Consider the following 6,651-nt stretch of genomic DNA (forward strand, 5'->3'; position numbering starts at 1 on the left):
AAATGGAAAAATTAATGATATTCAGGTTTACTGTAAGAATCAGATAAAATAATGATTATAAAAGGATTAGAAAACTCTTGGCCTGCACAGTAAGTGCAGTCATGTGCTGCATAATGACATTTTGGTCAATGATGGACCACATATACAATGGTGGTCCCAGAAGGTTATATTATACCATATTTTCTATGGTTAGATATGTTTAGATACACAAATCCTTACCACTGTAACATTTGCCTACAGTATTTAGTACAGGTTTGCAGCCTGGCAGCAACAGGCTATGCCATACAGCCTGGGTGTGTCATAGGCTATGCCATCTGGGTTTGTGTGAGTACATTCTATAATGTTCACACAATGTTGAAATCACCTAATGACACAATTATCAGAAGGTGTCCCCATCATCATGCAATGCGTGACTACTCAGTGAAGCTTGTCTCTGTTGTTCTTTATATAGTTACGTCATCTCTTGAGCTTAATCTTCATTTTTCTGAGCTCCCAACAACTTGTCCATAAAATGGAATAACAACATCTAGCTCAGAGGACTGAGAATAAGCTCTGCATGATGTCAGCTGCTACATCTGTGAGGTGTGACCCTCATTATAATTCTTGACATTGTTTAAACTCAAAATTGTGCTACCCATAGTGAGCAATAAAGAAGGAAATAGGTTAAAAATGTATGTTTCTTCTTTAGGAAGAAGTTGACATAAGGCTGTGGTATCCAATACAGCAGCTGCTAATGTATGGATGTATTAGATAGCATAGACGGTGCGAATGTAAAACATTTCCATCATCACAAAAAGTTCCATGGGTCAGCACTAATACAGGAATTCCAGACACCAAAGAAACAAGTTGCTATAAGGAAGTCTATACTCTAGATATTAGAGGTCAAGTAGGGCTTTGGGGGCCATTTAAATCATATTACCTTTGGAATATGTAATATTAACAACCCCTCACATTTGGGCAGCTTTCAAACTGCTTTCACATCCATTAATTCAGTTGTCCTTACAACTACCCCTGAAGTCGGCAGGAGGGATATTATTATCTCCACTTCACACTGGAGAGAAGTAATTAACAAGAGTAGTAGTAGCAACTGCAGACATTAATTGAATGCTCACCTATGGTTGTATGTTGAATATGGTGCTAAGTGCTTTAGTGTTTTTAATGAGGTGACAAAGCTCAGGGAGGTGACGTGACTTACCTGTAGAGATTCAGTACATTGGGGACATATCTTCCAATTCTTAGCCCAGTGCTCACTACCACACCTCTCTGTCCTTCCTCGCACAAGTTGAATTCCAATTCTCCTTATTGCAGAGACAAAGTTCTTCCAGTAACTAAGTTCTAAGAATAGGACGTGCAATAGAAGCTCAGTAATCAGGGGCATGTCTAGTTGATCATACTTTCCATGGAACTTCCAAATGGCCAAATCTGTCTCTTGCTGAAACAATGCAGCACATGAAGATGAGTGTTAATTCACATTCAGCTTCAGTGTCCTTGTCAACAGCTGCAAAAACATCTGCTCCCCTCTCAGGGTTACCCTTTCCCCCTTCTCCCCAGCTGATTGCTACCAACTAGTGCAGTAGCTAAGAATATTGTAGGCCTTGTCCCCTTTGACAGCCTCTATCCAGCTGTTGTTATTCCAGGCCCTTCTTATTCAAAGATTCAGATCTGTTCTGTTGGATGCTTAATTCTAGAATCTAATTGTTGGGTATTTCAAATTCCCACCCAACATACTTTAAATAACTATACAACATGAATCACTCCTAAGTGGGAATAAGCCTTAAAAATAGTCACCAATAATCTAATTTATGGCTATTGAGGGCCTATTATGTTCCAGGCACTGTACTAGGCACCAAGCCAATCCTTGAATTTTCAGAACCAGGGAAAGTGTACAAATGGAGTACCATGTGTCCTGTGGCTAAATACTTTAAGGTTATAAAAATCAAGCTGTTAAATAAAATGTGTTCTCTCTCCACCCTTGGCAAATATAATTTTATGAAAACCTAGATGGTGTGGTTCTACTTTAGAATTCTTGGACACTTCAGAATTCTTGGAACCAGCCCCCAGCCCACCACCCTCTGCCTTTCCCATCCATGCTACAAGGGATCCGAGTTCATATGCACGTGGACACCTGCACCCACACCTCCAAGCTCCATCCATAGTCCACATCTCCACAAACGGAGACTTTTGGGCCACTCCTCAAGACTATGGAGCATACTCCAGCAAGTGCACACCTTCCAATCTTGGAAGGATGGATGCAGAGAAGAGACCTATGTATTGCTTGGGGTCATTTGAACAGGGAAATGTGTATATGCATAATGTGTAGCAGAACATCAAATTTATAGCAAGACACATAATAGCTACTTTTTTTGCCACCATCATACATGGAATGAACAACATGCAGTTTATTTAAAAGCTGCACGTGCTCACTTCGGCAGCACATATACTAAAATTGGAATGATACAGAGAAGATTAGCATGGCCCCTGCTGAAGGATGACACGCAAATTCGTGAAGCGTTCCATATTTTTAAAGAATGAAATACGGCCATTTACAACAACATGTATGGACCTTGAGAGAATTATACTAAGTGAAACGAGTCAGGCACAGAAAGAGAAATATCACATGTTCTCACTTATTTGTGGGAGCTAAAAATAAATAAACAAATACACAAAAAAAAATGGGGGGGGAGGGAAGAAGATAGAACAATTACAATTCCTTGAAGTTGGTACGACAAGTGAACAGAAAGGACATTGTTGGGAGGGATGGGGGAGAGGCAGGAGGGAGGGAGGTTTCGGTAATGGGCCACAATAATCAACCACATTGTATATTGACAAAATAAAATAAAATAAAGAAATTAAATAAATAAATAAAAATAAAAGCTGCATAAACCATAGTATATACAACAAAGCACAAATGACATAGAATATGGCTCTGGAATTATTTCAGTTCCTTCCCACTAAGGACCGATGAATGACCAAGACATTAGTCCCTTTTCTCTTTTTCATTAACCTTGTATTATACTGATCCTTTATTATGTGTCAGTCCTTTTTTCTGGTCCCTTCCTATGAACATCCTCCTACCTCTGTGGACTGATCACATTCTGGCATTAAGGTTTGACACCATTGTAACTAATTCTCTTCCTATTTTCCTTTTTCTTTTCTTTTCCTTGAAAACAAATAAAATGTTTACTATAGAAGGATAGGGACAGTAAAGAAAGGGATTTTTTATAACTCTAAGTAGAATTTAAATTTTGAATCCTAGATTACCTTTAAAGTAATTTTGGTTAATTTTAAACATTGCAGTTTTTTATTAATTTTTAAAATTTATTATTACCATATTCATTCTTACAAATCGTGATATTTCTTTATGCCCTTTACCTGACCTATCACTTCCCACACCCCCTCCTTTCCTCCCCCATCTCTAGTATCCTCAGGCTTGTTCTCTCCTTCTGAAAGTCCAACATATTGTCGTGGTCTTTTCTCTCTTTCTTTCCTTCATTCCTTCCTTCTTCTGTCCCTCCCTCCCCCCACCCCTTCCCTCCTTCCTTCAATGCAGCCGATTGTGAGTGAGAACATGTGGTACTTCTGTGTCTTTGTCTGGCTTATCTCACTTAACATGATTTTCTCCAGACTCATCCATGTTGTTGCAAATGGCAGAATTTCATTCTTTTGTATGGCTGAGTAGTATTCCATAGTGTATACATACCACATTTTCTTTCTCCAGTCATCCTTCGATGGCCACACCACCCTGAACGCACCTGATCTCATCTCTTCCTATTTTCAATTGCTCAAGTTTTTACTTAAAATACAGAAACTTTATCAATTGCACTGATACTGTTTCCCAAAGTCTGAGTGTTGTGGTAGGATATGGAGAGTCAACCTTTCTGCTCAGTCCCTACCACCACTCCAGGCTTTTTCTGTTTCCTTATAATGCATCATGAAAATAGACTATCTCTATATCTATCTATCTAACTATCTACCTATCTATCTATCTATCTATCTATCTGTGTGTGTGTGTGTGTGTGTGTGTGTGTGTGTGTGTGTGTGTGTGGTTTATTTTTCTCCAAACTTTGAAGCAGAAAATATGTGTGCATGTATTCTTTTCCTCATTCAATCTCAGCACAATATTTTTTTTCTGTTGTAAATATTCCTATCTTAGAGAACTATGGTCACAAAGAACAGAAACAGTCAAATCTTGTGTAAAAAGTCCTTTATTTAGAAGATAGAAGAGAATTTCATAGAAATGCTTCTCTATAGGAAATCTTTCCTCTCCTCACCTTCATTCTTTCTTTCCCTAGATAAGACTCTTAAACCCTGGTCTCTAGAATATCAGCCTTTATGAGGCTTTGGGTTGATAAAGTTCCAGCTTGTGCCCCATCTTTACTCAAAAGTACTGTTTCAGTGCCCAACACCTTCCAAATCCAAGTTCTTAAAAGAGAGAATCTGATTGGCTCATTTCATAGGTTTGGGTTTCCAGCTCTGGTCCAATCAGCTCTGATCAATACAGTTCTTCAGTTATGACCACATGACTTCAGATACGGAGCCTCAGCTTCCCCATTTGTGAAGCAAAAATAATAATTCTTAACTCAGAGTGAGTTCATAGGATTGACAGCATTATTTCTTTCCTTTGCTATTTTACATTTATTTCATCATCCATTTTTCTTAGAATTAAATTTAAATTATTTTTTCCTCATATTGTATACTGTTCACAAAAATAAAAGTGTCAGTAAACTCCAGTATTGCAGAAAAAGTAAAGTGAGATTGATTTTATAATTATAAAGGTAAATAATTATTAAAACTTTGATTTAGTGGCAGGTTTTTTAATTTTGTTATGGAAAGCTTCTTTCAACAATTTCAAGCTCTTTATATTTTTTTTAGTATAACACACATAAATTATAAAATCTTAAGGTTTTCTTGTTAGCATCTCTTGGGGGTATCTCAAGACCTTGAACTATGGGAGGAAAGAAGACCAAGCTTTCCCTAAAACTTGACATGTCGTGGATCCCAGTTCACAAATGCTACCCACACTATCTCCTTTAATTCTAACAGCAACCTGGGGAAGGAAGGAGGGAGAGTTAAAATCCCTGTGAAAAACTATGAAACCAATGCTTCTGCATATTAAGAGAGCTGTCCAAGGTCATATGCCTAGTAAGTAGCCAGGAGGGAATTGGGATCACAGTCTGCCTGCCTGGAAACACCCGGCTGCAGTATCCTACTGCATTACTATTTAGAAGTTCTTTGTAAAACCCTCATCTTCCTTTTCAGAAGGGTTATTTAGCATCAATAAATTATCAAGGGATAGCAATAACAGAGGTTCTATGAATTAAAAAAAAATACATTTTTCTTCCATAAATACTAGATTTTATCCTACTTTAAAGTTACACATTTTGTTCTGAAGTTACACAGGAATAAATCCCCTAGAATATGAGAGTATTACTTCAAAAATTTGACTTAATACAGGCTGAAATTACCATTGCATCTATGCCTAGAAAGTAGATATTCAATCTCGTTTCAGCCTTTACTCTTCTTTGATAAAACAATTCTATTATTCAACACTGAATGTAAAAACTTTGACCGAGCACCTTCTGTGTGCCAAGTGCTGTGCCATGCATAGGGTGAGCCCTGGACTCAACGATCTTGCACCCAAGGGTTTATGCAGATAGTGAGGATGAACTCTTGATCATTTTCTCTCTCTTGCTGATGAAACTCTCCAATTTATAGAATTTATTAACATTCTTTATAAGTCTGAGGAGGATAAGAAAGTGAAGTTCAATGCAGAATAAAAGCCCAGCTCTACAGTATTAAAATATTATCTCCACATTTATTGGGCTGTAGAAAAGCAGTGGTAAAGGGGCAGTAAATGTTACCTATTTAGCACTCTTTGTGTTTAAGTGCCTCTCACACATTGCAGAGTAATGCCCACACAGGCGCAGGCAGTATCTGAGAGTGTTCGTCGCTATTTTGAAGTCTCCGGGTGGGGATTACGGAATGAGGAAGGAGAAGGGGTGGTTAGTGGTATAGGCAACATGGTCACATAACTTACTCCAGACTCAAGCCCTGAGACAAGTTCCCAGGTTATACTTAAAATCATTATTGTCTTTCCCTCAAACCAATCTTTGTTTAAAAAAAAAAAAAAATGCATGAGCAATGTTGGTATCTTCACTACAGACATCCTGGTTCGTTTTGTGTGTGTGCTAGAGAAAGCAGAGCCAGCGTAGTTCCCCTCCTTTCATGCTAAGGCTTTAAAGAGAAGGAGATGAAGACTTAAAATGCAGAGTTGACTCCACAGTACCATTCTTCAAACACAGCCACTGCCTAATGACTCCAATCAGGGAGTGGCTGGGGCGACTGCCACTTACTCACGGTGTGACTTTGAATAAGTCTTACATCCTCTCTGAGCATTTGTTTTTTCATCTGTAAACTTATGCATCTTGTATCTGTCTTGTATCTGGGTGGTGTGAGTAGAGGTGATACTTAAAAGATTTAACAATTAGTAAGTCATTAGTAACAAGAAATCAGAAGGGATTGGGGCCTTAGCAACAGAACAGGGTCCAAAGACCTTCACCGTGCCGTATGTTGATCCCTGGGGAAGTGAACTAGGAGAAGTCAAGGGTGTCCTAAAGAAGAAGCAGGCTGCCCATGGGACAGGATACCTGG

General features: G+C 38.5%; 1 non-coding gene across 1 annotated transcript; it reads left to right on the plus strand.

Annotated features, from left to right (window-relative positions):
• Positions 1–2,416: 2,416 nt before the first annotated feature.
• LOC134377402 (U6 spliceosomal RNA) lies at positions 2,417–2,523 on the plus strand. Its single transcript, XR_010023450.1, has one exon. It is a non-coding gene; the product is annotated as a U6 spliceosomal RNA (small nuclear RNA).
• The last annotated feature ends 4,128 nt before the right edge of the window (positions 2,524–6,651 follow it).

Source organism: Cynocephalus volans, chromosome 4, assembly GCF_027409185.1.
Source record: "Cynocephalus volans isolate mCynVol1 chromosome 4, mCynVol1.pri, whole genome shotgun sequence".
Taxonomy (NCBI): Eukaryota; Metazoa; Chordata; class Mammalia; order Dermoptera; family Cynocephalidae; genus Cynocephalus; species Cynocephalus volans.